Source organism: Hyperolius riggenbachi, chromosome 9 (assembly GCF_040937935.1).
Source record: "Hyperolius riggenbachi isolate aHypRig1 chromosome 9, aHypRig1.pri, whole genome shotgun sequence".
Taxonomy (NCBI): Eukaryota; Metazoa; Chordata; class Amphibia; order Anura; family Hyperoliidae; genus Hyperolius; species Hyperolius riggenbachi.
The window spans coordinates 14309993-14327036 of record NC_090654.1 but is presented as its reverse complement, the minus strand read 5'-3'; the positions used below and the strand labels follow the sequence as shown (position 1 = coordinate 14327036).

At 47.6% G+C, this 17044-nt stretch overlaps 1 protein-coding gene across 2 annotated transcripts in view; it reads right to left on the bottom strand.

Moving 5' to 3' along the window:
- PRKCD (protein kinase C delta) overlaps positions 1–14542 on the bottom strand; it is a 119310-nt gene extending 104768 nt beyond the window's left edge. For both annotated transcript variants that reach the window (XM_068251974.1, XM_068251975.1), the window contains exon 1: positions 14207–14542. The gene's annotated coding sequence lies outside the window, so the exon portion shown is untranslated. The remainder of the gene's footprint in view (positions 1–14206) is intronic.
- Positions 14543–17044: the final 2502 nt, after the last annotated feature.

Sequence of the window (17044 nt, the reverse complement as noted above, 5' to 3'; positions counted from 1 at the left end):
CCTGGTGGTCAGGCCTGGACTCAACAAGACCTGTGAAGGTGTCCTGTGGTATCTGACTATATATCTATAATACATACAGTATAATACACTTATAATATAGTGCAGCTCCCCCTAGTGGTCAGGCCTGGACTCCACAAGACCTGTGAAGGTGTCCTGTGGTATCTGGCAGCATTATTTGCAGAGAGAGAGAACGCAATACAAAGTCTACACTCTACATGGACAGTTTATAGGAATAAGTTATCCAGCAGTTAAAGAGAACCTGAACTGAAAATAAAAAGTCAAAATAACCATAAACAAGTCATACTTACCTCCTGTGTAGTCTACTCCTCAATCTCCTCCTCCTGTCCTGTGTCCCATCTGTCCACTGTGATCAATGGATTTCTCTGCCCTCCATTTTAAAAATGGCCATTACCCCATAACAGCTTCCTGGTCAGCACACTGTTACACTGTAATGTCACCCACTTGAGCCATAGGGAAACATGGACATTACCTTGCACATTCAGTTGTAACTGACAGCTGTTGATATATAACTGACAGCAACTGGTATATTTCAGTTCTGACAAAATCTTGTCAGAACTGGAAGGGATCACTGTTAGAAGAAAATGGTGAGCTTCTGAGAGGAACTGATGGCAAGGTAAGTATGTAATATTCATTTGCAGCTACATCATGTGTTTATTATAAATATTTTTTCTCGCTTCAGGTTCCCTTTAAGCATCAACTTTAATTTTCCAATTTGCGGTGGAGCACCCATAGATAAGAAGCTGGAGGCTGATGCCAGAGGGAGATTAGCAGATGTGTGTCAACAACAGATGGTCGTTTATACAGTGTCATGGCGGAGACTATTATACATTCCCTACACCAAGTATTTGGGGATAACTGCAATACATTAAAGGAAAGCTGAGGTGTAAAAAACATAAGCATTTCACACGTACCTGAGGCCTCATCCCTGTAGACTGTGGGCTCCCTTGCCATCCTCCCAGGGTGCACCATTCCTCCGCTGTCCACCCCGGTAATTGGAAGCTATTGTGCATGCGTGGCGCTGATCGTGCTCCCATAGCCGGGAGCCTTCTGCACCTGTGCGGTTAGTTAAAGGGCTCAGAGCTCTAGCAAATTCAAACATTTATACATACCTGGGGCTTCCTCCAGCCTCATACACTCCAATCGCTCCCACTCCGCTGCGCCGGTACCGGGTCCCGTCACTTTCGTCACTCAGCTCCAGTCTACGCAGGAGAAGTGCGCTCTCTGTGAACCTCTCGAGCAACTGCTGGAGAGATACATAGAGGGCGTACTTCTCTTACGTCAGACTGACTCCGACTGACGGAAGTGACAAAACCCGGTACCGGAGCTGCAGAAGACCGAGGACAGCGGTGTGGGAGTGATTGGAGCGTATGGGGCTGGAGGAAGCCCCAGGTATGTATAAATGTTTCTATTTGCTAGAGCTCTAGTACACCTTAAAGAAAACCTGAACTGAAAATTAAAAGTCAAAATAAGCATACACAAGTCATACTTACCTCCTGTGTAATCTACTACTCAATCCCTTTTTCCTCTTCTGCGTCCTGTTTGTCCACTGTGATCAATGGAATTCTCCGTCCTCCATTTTGAAACTGTCCATTACCTCCTACCAGCTTCCTGGTCAGCACACAGTTAAACTGTAAACATTGCCCACTTCAGCCATAGGGAAACATGGACACATCAGTTCTGCTCTCAGCTGTAACTGACAGCAACTGATATATAACCGACAGCAAAATATATATTTCAGTTCTGACAAAATGTTGTCAGTACTGGAAGGGATTATTGTCAGAAGAAAATGGTGAGCTTCTGAGAGGAACTGATGGCGAGGTAACTATGTAATGTTCATTTGAAGTTACCTCATGTGTTTATTTTAAATAATTTTACTCAGTACAGGTTCTCTTTAAAGAGAACCAGAGACAAAGCACCCTCATGTATTTTACCATATATATCAATGGTAAAAATCCCAGACTGAGCATTCAGTCTAGCTTTTCCCGGAATGATTATAGCTGAGTCAGTCTTCTGTGATGCCCTTTCAAGCCCAAGCTTGCCCCCTTGTGGCTCTGCTTTTCTGCTTCGAGGATAAATAGCAGGGACGCGGAGCCACAAGGGGGCAGACTTGGGCTTGAAAAGACATCACAGAAGACTGACTCAGTTATAAACATTCCGGGAAAAGCTAGACTCAATGCTCAGTCGGGGATTCTTATCAGGGCTGATAACAGGCAGATTTAGCAGAGAATAATGAAGCAGAGAGCAGAGTAGGTGTTTATTGTCATGTTCCCACTGATATATATATGGTAAAATACATGAGGGTGCTGCGTCTCTGGTTCACATTAAGGCTTGTAACCGCGCAAGCACAGAACACTCTCGGCAACGGGAGCGCAACCAAGATGACGCGTGGCTAGTGAAGCGTTTACCAGGCCAAACAGCGGAAGAACTGAGCGGCCTGGGAGGATGGTGAGGGCGCCCAAAGCCTACAAGGGGCTGGAGGTAGCCCTCAGGTAAGTATAAATGCTTATATTTTTTACATCTCAGGTACACTTTAAAAGATCAGTGAGGAAAGCAATTAAATCCATCTTTACTTACCTGGGGATTCTTCCAGCCCCTACACGTCATTTGTGTCCCTCACCTCAGTTCTGGTCTTCTTCAGAGGCCTGCCGGCAGCCTCTACAGATCTACGAGTCGTCATCTTCTGCGTATGCGCATGTGAGTGCAAGCGTACACGCAGGCCCAGTACAGTCCCGGTGATGTGGCGCGTTCTTGCACGGGGCGAGCGCATGCCACCCGCGCATGCGCAGAAGATGCCTAACCTCATTCTACTCTCACACAGAACCCTCCCTCAACCAATGCCTAACCTATAAAAAATCCTTCCTGACAACTAACCTTAACCCTCTACCCCTTGGTGGTACTTAAAGTGGACCCAAATTAAATATACAAGATTTCAGGAATAAAATCTATTTTCTAAATTATAATAATAAATAGCAGCCTTTTTTTAGCTGCATGATGACAAATATAAAACATTTTACATTTATTGGAGGAACCCCTCCCTTCCTTTCATATTGCCGGTACAGAATCCGGCAGACTGGTGGAGTAGGAGGTGACCGGCAAAGGAGGAATTACTAATGGCTGCCACCTGTATAACCCTAGTTATGAAAAGAGAAGGGTGAAAAGCTGCAACTGAAATGCTCATAGGCTTGAAGGAGTGTTTATTTATCTTTGTATGTATTAGAGTGGTGCAACTAAATATTTTGAATTAAAAAAAATGTTTGGTTTGGGTCCACTTTAACTCTCCCTGTTCTTAACCTCTAAGGCCCCCCGCACTCCTAACACTAAAAACCCCGCCTCCTCTCTGACATCGCCTGGTGGATGTTTAGTGTTCCCTGGGCACAATGTTCTTCCACTAACCTCGCCCACTGCAAGCCGCTCCAACGCTTTCCGCGCAGAGTGCCTCCTTGGTAGCAGCAGACACATTGCTAGCTTGCGTTTCTACAGCCTCCGCCCTGAAATGCAGAGCGACCGTTCTCATACATGTTTGCGAGGATTAATACGATACAAAATACACATGCAGAAACAACATGTTTTTATAAACACTTATACAAATCTAAAGTGATAAGCAATGCAACCGATCCCTGCAGCTCCTGGTGCGGTCAGACTTTCCAATCATCAGATAGCGCCCAAGCATACGCGTTCCATGCAGGCCTCGGCCATCCAGACACAGAACAGCTAACTATTATCAAAACAATGGAAAAGTGCTGCAGAAAGATAAAAATAGCCCGCTATAAATAAAAGAACACAGGTCTCTGATTTTTCCGATGAGGGGCTCCGTCACACCTGATAGAACGTGCTGCACACAGGGCCGAAATACAGCAGACAGGACTTAATAGAGCAGACAGGACTTTACCTTCACTTATACAACTGGGGTCTGTTCAACCTCTCCCCACTGGAGTGATTGGAACCACAAACACACGACATCACTATATATTTCCTAGTCATATTAGGCCCTATACAGTATAATGTCCTTCTCCCTTACCATAGTCATAGTCTAACGTTCTACCATATTATTATGCATTTATATAGCACTGACATCTCCTGCAGCACTTTACAGAGCATGTCACTGACTGTCCTCAGAGGAGCTCACACTCTAATCCTACCATAGTCATAGTGTAATGTCCTACCATATTATTATGATGTGTTTATATAGCACTGACATCTTCTGCAGCACATTACAGAGTACATAGTCATGTCACTGACTGTCCTCAGAGTACCTCACAATCTAATCCTACCATAGTCATAGTCTAATGTTCTACCATATTATTATTATGTATTTATATAGCACTGACATCTTCTGCAGCACATTACAGAGTACATAGTCATGTCACTGACTGTCCTCGGAGGAGGTCACCATCTAATCCTACCATAGTCATAGTCTAATGTCCTACCATATTATTATTATGTATTTATATGGCACTGACCTCTTCTGCAGCACATTACAGAGTACATAGTCATGTCACTGACTGTCCTCAGAGGAGCTCACAATCTAATCCTGCCATAGTCATAGTGTAATGGCTGTAACTAGGGGTGGACAGGTAATAAGCGACATAGAGCTGACGGGGAAGCTAGCTAGCACTGCCGAGTCCTCCCTCACCAGAAGGAAAAGTGCCACAGAACCCTGGCAGAGACAGCCTGACCTAGCATGTATAAAGGTGTTTGTTGCAGGTAAAGCTCAGCCTGACAGGAAGGCAAATGCAATTGTTTATAAGGGAATAAAGATAGGCAGCCTCTGTATTGCTCTTACTTCAAGTTCCTTATAAAAAAGGTTTGAATTATTTTTACAGAGGTCAATACCTGCGCCTTATATTTTCTGAAAGCCGGGGTTTTTGTAAGAGGATAAGTACTCCACTTCTACTTGTGAATATGAATTTGTAGTATACTGGTCCTTTAAGAAAACGAGGATTTCTACCAAGCTTGCAAGCAATGCTAATTGCATCTATAAGGAAGTATACTGAATTATGCTGGACAGACTCCAGATCCAGGAAGACACGTCAGTTTCTCTGGTTTACTGTACACGATACTTTACAGTCACACATTCTTCAGATGTCTATCTCTGCGTGGAGCACTCCGTACAAAGCAGTAACTAAACTATCCAACGTACAACCCTTCCAAGGCTGGCCAACTCCTTCAACGTACAACCCTTCCAAGCTATACCCCCTCCTCCAATGTACAATCCATCCAAGCTCTACCACCTTCTCCAACGTACAACCCTTCCAAGGTCTACCACCTCCTCCAATGTACAACCCTTCCAGGTTCTACCACTTCCTACAACATACAACCCTTCCAAGCTATACCACCTCCTCCAATGTATAATCCATCCAAGCTCTTCCACCTTCTCCAACGTACAACTCTTCCAAGCTCTACCACCTCCTCCAACGTACAACTCTTTCAAGCTCTACCACCTCCTCCAACGTACAACTCTTCCAAGCTCTACCACCTCCAACGTACAACTCTTCCAAGGTTTACTACCTCCTCTAACATACAACCCTTTCAAGGTCTACCACCTCCTCCAATGTACAACCCTTCCAAGTTCTACCACTTCCTACAACATACAACACTTTAAAGGTCTGCCACCTCCTCCAGTATACAACTTTTCCAAGGTCTAACACATACTCCAAAGTACAACCCTACCAAGATCTATCACCTGCTCCAGTATACAACCCTTCCAGGGTCTGCCACCTCCTCCAGCATATAACCCTTCAAAAGCTCTACCATCTCCTCTAATGTATAACCCTACCAAGGTCTACCACCTCCTCTAACGCACAACCCTTCCAAGCTCTTCCACCTCCTCCAACGCACAACTCTTCCAAGCTCTACCACCTCCTCCAATGTACAACCATACAAAGGTCTACCACCTCCTCCAACACACAACCCTACCAAGCTCTACCACCTCCTCCAACGCACAACCCTTCCAAGCTCTACCACCTCCACCAACGTACAACCCTTCCAAGGTCTACCACCTCCTCCAATGTACAATACTGCCAAGCTCTACCACCTCCTCCAACGCACAACCCTTCCAAGGTCTACCACCAACGTACAACCCTTCCAAGCTCTACCACCTCCTGCACATCCACCATCATCTTGTCAACCGCTCCTGTCCAGAGCCACCAAACACCCTGCTTACAATTAGCAAATACATATTGCCACTCACCACATACTCCAGTGACGCAAAAAACGAATATATGAGGTTTGTCCAATCCAGGAGCCAGCAGGACCTTTTGGTGGGTAAATGGGATTGACCGTGACTTGAGAAAAAAAATCTCGGAAGTTAGGCCGGGTTCACACTGTACAGGATAAAAATCTGGATTCTGTAAAAACTGATCTGTTTTCCATTCAAACGGATCAGATTGTTAAACTGGCTAATTTCTCATCCGGTTTCCAGTCCCGTTCACCACCTGCTCCATTCCAGTGCCGCCATCGATATGGAATCCACTACATGCCAGAAACATCAGTATACTGATCCCAGACTCCTATTAGAAGCATCAGGCTCCCGGTGGTTAACAAAAAAAAATGGGAATACTCTGAGCACCAGGGAGAATTTTCATTGGTCCACTACACTACTCAGTGAACCAATGAGAGTCCTGCCTGTGGAGGGACTGTTTTCATTGGTGTGTTGCAAACCAGTGGCAGCCTGATGCTTCTGATGGGGCTTAGATAAGTATCCAGGCGTTTCTAGCTTGTAGGTACCCAAATGGACATCGGCAGAAGACCCAAAAGGACGGCGGTAGCAGGTGAATATTTTGTGAAACGTGCGCGGCAAACACCATCAGGCTAACATGGATTCTGTCAGCCACTGTCGCCATGAACTTCATCTGGCAGCTCTGGAATTATCACGGATCCGTTCCAACATCAGATGCAAACATACAGTACATTGCGTTGCACAGGATCTGATCGGATCCATTCTGGTTTGTTCTTATTGCCAGTGTGAATGCAGCCTAAAGGTAATCTTATCAATTCAAGAATAGCAATCAATTTTTCTGACTGATTTTAATATTTCAAAAATCTGACCAATGTACCACACACACACACACATATGTTCAATTTTTCCCCCAATTAAGAAAAAAAAAAGATTGAAAACTCAGATGAAATTTCTTGGGTCTGTACATCAAGAAATGGTTAATAGGTCAATTAGGGCTGGGGGTCAGAGAAGGATTTATGGTGGGGGTTAAGGAAAGAAGCATCGTGGAGAGGTTAGGGTGAGGCGCTAGGAAGAGAGAGCGGGACAGGTGTGGATAGCCAATCAATCGAGTGGAACCTTCAAACACAGCTCCACAGGGCCAATAGGAGTAATAGGAGTAATAGGAGTAATAGCTCTTTGTCAATATTTCAAATATCCGACTCAACCAACTCTCAAATTAAACACCAGCAGGCTTAAAGGACCACTATCGAGATCAAAAATACATTATGTATATGATAAATCACTTTTTTTTTTCTTATGTCACTGTCACAGTAGGCAGAAAAAAAGCAGATCTGGCAGATTTAGGACTCTTCCATCTCCTCATGGTGGATTCTTATTCTTTACAAAAGCACTCACTGGAAATGATCTATACAAAAGTGTCAGCCAGCTTCCCTACTCACTGCACACTATTTTGGACTGATCAACTGCAGTTCAGTAAAAGTCTTTAAAAATAAAGAAATAACTTAGTATCCTTCATGGAGGAGATGGACTAGTCGAACACTTGACAGATCTGACAGATTTTAACTGCACTGCCTACTTTAAAAGGACAACTGAAGTGAGGGGGATATGGAGGCTGCCATATTTATTTCCTTTTAACCACTTGCCGACCGCACGCTTATACCGTGCGTCGGCAAAGTGGCAGCTGCAGGACCAGCGACGCAGTACTGCGCCGCCAGCTGCAGGCTGATTAATCAGGAAGCAGCCGCTCGCGCGAGCGGCTGCTTCCTGTCAAATCACGGCGGGGGGCTCCGTGAATAGCCTGCGGGCCGCCGATGGCGGCTCGCAGGCTAAATGTAAACACAAGCGGAAATAATCCGCTTTGTTTACATTGTACGGCGCTGCTGCGCAGCAGCGCCGTAAGGCAGATCGGCGATCCCCGGCCAATCAGCGGCCGGGGATCGCCGCCATGTGACAGGGGACAGCCTGTCACTGGCTGCACAGGACGGATAGCGTCCTGTGCAGCCCGGATCACTGGGGGGACAGGTAGGAGAGGGAGGGGGAGGGAATGTCACCGCGGAGGGGGGCTTTGAGGTGCCCCCCCCCCCCCCGCCAGCCATACGCAGGCAGAAGAGATCAGACCCCCCCTGCACATCATCCCCATAGGGGGGAAAAAGGGAGGCAATCTGATCGCTCTGCGTGCACCCTGATCTGTGCTGGGGGCTGTAGAGCCCACCCAGCACAGATCACTAAAAACAGCGCTGGTCCTTAAGGGGGGGTAAAGGGTGGGTCATCAAGTGGTTAAGCAATACCAGTTGCCTGGCTGCCCTGCTGATCCTCTGCCTCCAATACTTTTAGCCACAGCCCCTGAACAAGCATGCAGCAGATCAGGTGTTTCTGACATTATTGTCAGATCTGACAAGATTAGCTGTATGCTTGTTTCTGGTGTGATTCAGACACTACTGCAGCCAAATAGATCAGCAGGGCTGCCAGGCAACTGGTATTGTTTAACAGGAAATAAATATGGCAGCCTCCATAGACCTCTCACTTCAGTTGTCCTTTAGGTGACAGCAACATAGGAAAAAGGTAATTTGAATGCATTTTATTCTGGTGCAATCTTATTGAAATGTACATTTAGTATGTACCGGCATGCATTTCAGACTGCCATTTTCCTGACTGTTGTCATCCAAATATACCGCCAATAGCAAATCATTGTATGCGGACAGCTCACCCAAAAAACGAAATGAGGTGTGTGTCATGATTATATAATTACAGGAGATAATTATATAATAGTAACTATACGGGTCACCCAGTTCAATTCTGGTGACCCAGCAACACCACAACACGCCGAATGCTTTCACTGGAATTTAAAGTGGACCTGAACTCTTCCACAGGAAAGAAGGAAATACAGAGAAATGCACCCTGTATGTATTTAGAGAGTTTATCCTATCTAATTTCCCTATTATCTGTGTCTAATCACAAGCTGTAATCTGATCTCTCCCCTGTGTCACTTGACTGCCATGGCAGAGATGGCAGATAAGCTCATTTGAAAGCACAGGATGTTAACAATATGTCTGCTTCCATGAATCAGGAAGTGGAAACAGTGCAGCTCAATTTTAAGATTTAAGTTATAACGAATAAATGCTTTTTCTTTGAAGGTAGGAACACACTAGGCAGAAACACTAGCACTGCGTAAAACGCTACCGTTAACCTACATAATGCAAGTCAATGGGCTGCATGAAAAAAAAGCACGTATTTGCGTTCTGCGATGTTTTGAAGCGCAGGACTTGCTGCATATTTTTCCAAAACGCATCTTAAAACGCACATAATGTAAGTCAATGGTGACACAGAGGTAAGTCGTTTTATTGCATTTTTATTGCTTTTTTGAGGTTTCTTTTTTTTTAAAAAACCAAGTCTGATGATGTATTTCCACTTCCTGTTGCCTTCCTAGTGATAAGCATAAAACAAATACGAAACGCACAAAAAGGCACTTGCTATTCATATGTACAAGATAAACAAAAATTTGCTTTCCTAAAACAGAAAGAATTTGCGATAATTCAGGTTGGAGTGAGCTCGAGATGTCTCCCAGAGCACCACTGCTGAATATATGCAAATTAACCATTGTACCCTTAGAAGCTAAACACACCTCCAGAACCGCTGGAATGCAATGATGTGTCAGCTTGTTAAATTGTACAGAGCCATAATAATCCAACAGGCACACAGACTGTTTCGGATTGTTTGATCCTCATCAGTGCATGGCATGGATTAATTTGGCTCTATGGAGTAGGGCTTGTAACACCGAGAGGTACAGACTAACCAGCAAGCTCATGGTGACCCAGAACTCATTGGAGTGTGTAAGGGACTACAATGGTCCTAAAAGCCCCCTTACTAAGATGTTAAGAAAAACAAAAATTTGCTTTCCTAAAACAGAAAGAATTTGCGATAATTCAGGTTGGAGTGAGCTTGAGATGTCTCCCAGAGCACCACTGCTGAATATATGCAAATTAACCATGTACAAGATACAAACGCAGTAAAACGCAAGCAAAACGCATGTGCGAAATGCAAACGCACTTCAAACCGCACAAACGCATATACAGCAAAACGCAACTTTTCCTGCACTGCCTAGTTTTACCTAAAAGTTATTATGCTGTTGCGTATCTTATAGAGCAGAGAGGTTCTGAGTTCAGGTCCCGCTTTAACAAACTCTGTACACAAGACTCTCGCTACAGTTTATGGTTGGAAAACATCGCTATTTACATAAACCAGCATGCCTCTGGGAAGCATTGTACCGCTACATGTGACAGTCACATGGTATGTTGTTGCTATGGTTACACCCATGTTCCCCTAACATAGCCTGTCTCTCCTACTTCTAAGCCTCCAGTCCCTCCTACAGTTACCTTAGTTACAACACACCTACTTTGTATCTTTCACCTTCACAGATCACTAAAACTGCACATAAGGAGGCCATACACTGGTCGATTTCTGCCATCCATCGATTCTATTGAATCGATTGGCAATCGATTCTTTTAAATCAGCCGATCGATTGATTTGTGGCCGATTTGATCTATCTGACTGGATGGAAAATCTAGGTCGATCTGCTGCTGGCAGCCATGGCCCATTGAGTTGCATTGGATCTAAAGGTGGCCATACACTTATAGATTTGCAGTAGATTCAACCATCAGATAGATTTCTGTCAGATGCCTGTCAGGTCATATCTGTCAGGAATCTATCTGATGTGTGTCACACACTAGGAACAGACTGCCAATAGATTTCAGAATAAAATTATTGGAAATCGATCTAAATGCATTATTGGACCATTAGAACCAATGCAATTCTATGAGCCATCGATCTGCTGCCAGCAGCAGATCGACCTAGATTTTCCATTCAGTCAGATCAAATCGATCAAAATTGACTGCAAATCAATCGATCGGCTGATTCAATAAAATCGATTTCCGATTGATTCTATCGAATCGATCGATGCCTGAAATGGGCCCCTTAATGGTTCAATAATGCATTTAGATCCATTTCCAATAGATTTCATTCTGAAATCTATTGGAAGTCTGTTCCTAGTGTGTGGCACACATCAGATACATTCCTGTCAGATTCGACTTGACTGGCATCTGACACAAATCTATCTGATGGGCGAATTTGCTGCAAATCTGTAAGTGTATGGCCACCTATACTCTCAAAGACCATCACACAAAATGATCATCAGTGATGACGTCGGGTGACGGTTTAGGAAGGAATGCCACAGACTTGCTGCTCGATTGGAGGATGTGGAGAAGAGAAATGTTAAGAATCCCAGCCTGAAAGCAGGTTTCATGTAAATTGTATACAGTTTAGAATGGGGCCAATCAAAAGTATCCTGAACTCCAGTTTTATGCTGCATACAATTTGCATTACATTTTCAAGCAAGCCAGAATTACTAGCATGACAAGGTGGAGAGGCGCCCAGGTATAGAATGATTAAAATATTAAATTAATGAAGTGGCTTATCTCATGGACAACAACACTTAGTAAAAGGCATCTCACTCGATGTTTACTGTTGAAGTACACCGGGCACAGATTGTTTGGCCTGATGAAGTGGGACATATGAGGGCACGAAACGCGTTGCCTTGTGCTAATCTTTTTTCTTATCAGTACCGCAAGTGTTGACGTCCATGAGGAAAGCCACCTAATAAATGTAATATTTTAATGATTCTTTTCTTGGGTGCCTCTCCGCCTTGTCTTCCACGTTTCCCGCTCTGTGAGGGGTGACTCACTTGTAAACTATTTTGACACTTACCAACCGCTGTTCAGGAAATGCTATTGATTTTTCGCAATAGGGGTCCTTTAACCTAACTACGTCCAGGAACCATGCGCGCTGCCGTGGCCGATCGCGCGCGCGCTCCTGGCCGGCGGTCCGTTAGCCAGGAAATCAGTGAATCTGGCTATGGTGCCCGATCACAGATTCCTCTCCCCCGCTGAAAAAGCGACAGCTTCTCTCGGAAGCTTCGCTTTTTCTGGCTGTAACGTACCCCATGCGTCGCTCTAAACGCATGGCCGCCATCTTGTGGCCAAAAAGTAAAACTACAACTAAAAGTAAAAAAAATAAAATTCAAACACACATTTACATTATAAATCACTTGTTTACATCCCACCCTCCCAAAACTACCCAAATAAAATGTTTAATATAAAAAATAAAAAAAACAAAAAAAAACATTACAATAAAAAAAAAAATGTAATTATTTACCTAAGGGTCTAAACTTTTTAAATATCAATGTCTACAGTGTGATGCCAGCCTGCCCATACACTGTCACACAGTCCCCCCATCTACAGTGTGATACCAGCCTGCCCATACACTGTCACACAGTCCCCCATCTACAGTGTGATGCCAGCCTGCCCATACACTGTCACACAGTCCCCCATCTACAGTGTGATGCCAGCCTGCCCATACTCTGTCACACAGTCCCCCATCTACAGTGTGATGCCAGCCTGCCCATACACTGTCACACAGTCCCCCATCTACAGTGTGATGCCAGCCTGCCCATACACTGTCACACAGTCCCCCATCTACAGTGTGATGCCAGCCTGCCCATACTCTGTCACACAGTCCCCCATCTACAGTGTGATGCCAGCCTGCCCATACTCTGTCACACAGTCCCCATCTACAGTGTGATGCCAGCCTGCCCATACTCTGTCACACAGTCCCCCATCTACAGTGTGATGCCAGCCTGCCCATACACTGCCCCACAGTCCCCCATCTACAGTGTGAGGCCAGCCTGCCCATACACTGTCACACACCCCCATCTACAGTGTGATGTCAGCCTGCCCATACACTGTCACACAGTCCCCCATCTACAGTGTGATGCCAGCCTGCCCATACACTGCCCCACAGTCCCCATCTACAGTGTGATGCCAGCCTGCCCATACACTGTCACACAGTCCCCCATCTACAGTGTGAGGCCAGCCTGCCCATACACTGCCCCACAGTCTCCATCTACAGTGTGATGCCAGCCTGCCCATACACTGCCCCACAGTCCCCCATCTACAGTGTGATGCCAGCCTGCCCATACACTGCCCCACAGTCCCCCATCTACAGTGTGATGCCAGCCTGCCCATACTCTGTCACATTATTACACACTGGGTACCAGTAACAAAAGTGTTATCTTATGCTTTACACACAATACAATTTTCCATCCGATCAATGGGAATTGTACGATTATTTCCATCATGTCCGATTCGGTTGCTATCGATAACGGGAACAATTTTGTAAAGTTATCCTAGGAAAATTGATCCCATTAATCAGGAGCAGCTTGGACATGTACACACGGTACAACTTTCCGTCAATTGGATGGAAAATTGCATTGTGTGTACTAAGCATTAGGAAAATAAAGTGTTTTAAAACAGAGGTTTTCTTTTTGTAGCCTTATAAACGTTTCTTCACTAACCTATTGGCCGCATCAATTGAAACATTATCAGTGGTATAAAACGGTCTACATCACTTTGAACGCAAACACTGATACCTTTTGGTGCCAGATTTCACTGGATACTCCGCCAACCAATCGGTGCACCTGCGGACAATACGGTACTATTACCGATAACGAGGCACCCAAATGTTGCACCATTTCCCAATACGATTGGATCTCTACTGTTATCGGTCATGTATGCATCTGAAGCTTGGGCTATACAATCAGTGAATCCCCGAGAACCTTCCCAAACACAATAATAAAGGGTTATAATCGCTCACTGCAATATTAGTCTTTCAGGCTGATCTCTGGGGGTGTCCTCTTATGTTTTGGGCACCTTCTTTTTACTAAAAAGTAAGTTTTGGATTGGAGGTTGCAGACCACCTATCTGAGCCCCCCAGGCACCCCCATCCCTCCCCCTTCTCAGTCATTCTGATCCTCTCTGGGGTCGCATCCTCCTGCCAGATCTGACATGTCACTGTTGTCATTGTCACTTGTAGCAGTGCAGCCCCCTCCTCCCCCCACCAGACACTCCCCCCTCCACATAATAAAACTTTCTACAAACTTCGGAGACTTCTGCTCACCTGGGCGAGGCTGGATGGGCTGCAGATGTCCGGTGGCCGCCGGGCTCCCCCGCTGCTCCTCCGCTTCCTTATTCCGCCCTGAGAGAGGCTGAGCTGCTCCCCTCCCTGCCCGGCCCGGCCCTCTTGCTCCTCCCCGGCCGCCTCTCCGGAGGAGGATGATGAATTTCTCGCACCTCTCGGCCGATCTCCTCCCTGCAGCGGCCGCTGCTCCCCCGATCTGTCCTCCAAGTCCACCGAAACTTCCCCGCTTTTCTCCTGCTTGTTGTAAAGTATCCTTCTCCGAGCTCTGCTGGTTACAGTGTGTCCTCCTCCTCCCCAACCCGAGCCTCACCCCTCCCACCACAACTTCTCAGACTCCTCCTGACCTGCCCTCAGCCTGGGGAAAACCTCCTGCTCCTCTCACCTGAGATCCACCACTGCTGTGTCCTCACCCCTCCCACCACAACTTCTCAGACTCCTCCTGACCTGCCCTCAGCCTGGGGAGAACCTCCTGCTCCTCTCACCTGAGATCCACCACTACTGAGTCCTCACCCCTCCCGCCACAACTTCTCAGACTTCCTCCAGACCTGCCCTCAGCCTGGGGAAAACCTCCTGCTCCTCTAACCTGAGATTCCACCACTACTGTACTGTGTCCTCCTCCTCCCCAACCCGAGCCTCACCCCTCCCACCACAACTTCTCAGACTCCTCCTGACCTGCCCTCAGCCTGGGGAGAACCTCCTGCTCCTCTCACCTGAGATCCACCACTGCTGTGTCCTCCTCCCTCCCACCACAACTTCTCAGACTTCCTCCAGACCTGCCCTCAGCCTGGGGAGAACCGGCTGCTCCTCTCACCTGAGATCCACCACTACTGTGTCCTCACCCCTCCCACCACAACTTCTCAGACTTCCTCCAGACCTGCCCTCAGCCTGGGGAGAACCTCCTGCTCCTCTCACCTGAGATCCACCACTACTGAGTCCTCACCCCTCCCGCCACAACTTCTCAGACTTCCTCCAGACCTGCCCTCAGCCTGGGGAAAACCTCCTGCTCCTCTAACCTGAGATTCCACCACTACTGTACTGTGTCCTCCTCCTCCCCAACCCAAGCCTCACCCCTCCCACCACAACTTCTCAGACTTCCTCCAGACCTGCCCTCAGCCTGGGGAGAACCTCCTGCTCCTCTCACCTGAGATCCACCACTATTGTGCCCTCACCCCTCCCACCACAACTTCTCAGACTCTTCCTCCAGACCTGCCCTCAGCCTGGGGAGAACCTCCTGCTTCTCTCACCTGAGATCCACCACTACTGTGTCCTCACCCCTCCCACCACAACTTCTCAGACTTCCTCCAGACCTGCCCTCAGCCTGGGGAGAACCGGCTGCTCCTCTCACCTGAGATCCACCACTACTGTGTCCTCACCCCTCCCACCACAACTTCTCAGACTTCCTCCAGACCTGCCCTCAGCCTGGGGAGAACCTCCTGCTCCTCTAACCTGAGATTCCACCACTACTGTACTGTGTCCTCCTCCTCCCCAACCCAAGCCTCACCCCTCCCACCACAACTTCTCAGACTTCCTCCAGACCTGCCATCAGCCTGGGGAGAACCTCCTGCTCCTCTCACCTGAGATCCACCACTGCTGTGTCCTCCTCCCTCCCACCACAACTTCTCAGACTTCCTCCAGACCTGCCCTCAGCCTGGGGAGAACCGGCTGCTCCTCTCACCTGAGATCCACCACTACTGTGTCCTCACCCCTCCCACCACAACTTCTCAGACTTCCTCCAGACCTGCCCTCAGCCTGGGGAGAACCTCCTGCTCCTCTCACCTGAGATTCCACCACTACTGTACTGTGTCCTCCTCCTCCCCAACCCAAGCCTCACCCCTCCCACCACAACTTCTCAGACTCTTCCTCCAGACCTGCCATCAGCCTGGGGAGAACCTCCTGCTCCTCTCACCTGAGATCCACCACTGTTGTGTCCTCCTCCCTCCCACCACAACTTCTCAGACTTCCTCCAGACCTGCCCTCAGCCTGGGGAGAACCGGCTGCTCCTCTCACCTGAGATCCACCACTACGGTGTCCTCACCCCTTCCACCACAACTTCTCAGACTTCCTCCAGACCTGCCCTCAGCCTGGGGAGAACCTCCTGCTCCTCTCACCTGAGATCCACCACTACTGTGTCCTCCTCCCTCCCACCACAACTTCTCAGACTTCCTCCAGACCTGCCCTCAGGCTGGGGAGAACCTCCTGCCCCTCTCACCTGAGATCCACCACTGCTGTGCCCTCACCCCTCCCACCACAACTTCTCAGACTCTTCCTCCAGACCTGCCCTCAGCCTGGGGAGAACCGGCTGCTCCTCTCACCTGAGATCCACCACTACTGTGTCCTCCTCCCCAACCCGAACCTCACCCCTCCCACCACAACTTCTCAGACTCTTCCTCCAGACCTGCCATCAGCCTGGGGAGAACCTCCTGCTCCTCTCACCTGAGATCCACCACTACTGTGTCCTTCTCCCTCCCACCACAACTTCTCAGACTTCCTCCAGACCTGCCCTCAGCCTGGGGAGAACCGGCTGCTCCTCTCACCTGAGATCCACCACTACTGTGTCCTCACCCCTCCCACCACAACTTCTCAAACTTCCTCCAGACCTGCCCTCAGCCTGGGGAGAACCTCCTGCTCCTCTAACCTGAGATTCCACCACTACTGTACTGTGTCCTCCTCCTCCCCAACCCAAGCCTCACCCCTCCCACCACAACTTCTCAGACTCTTCCTCCAGACCTGCCCTCAGCCTGGGGAGAACCGGCTGCTCCTCTCACCTGAGGTCCACCACTGCTGTGCCCTCACACCTCCCACCACAACTTCTCAGAC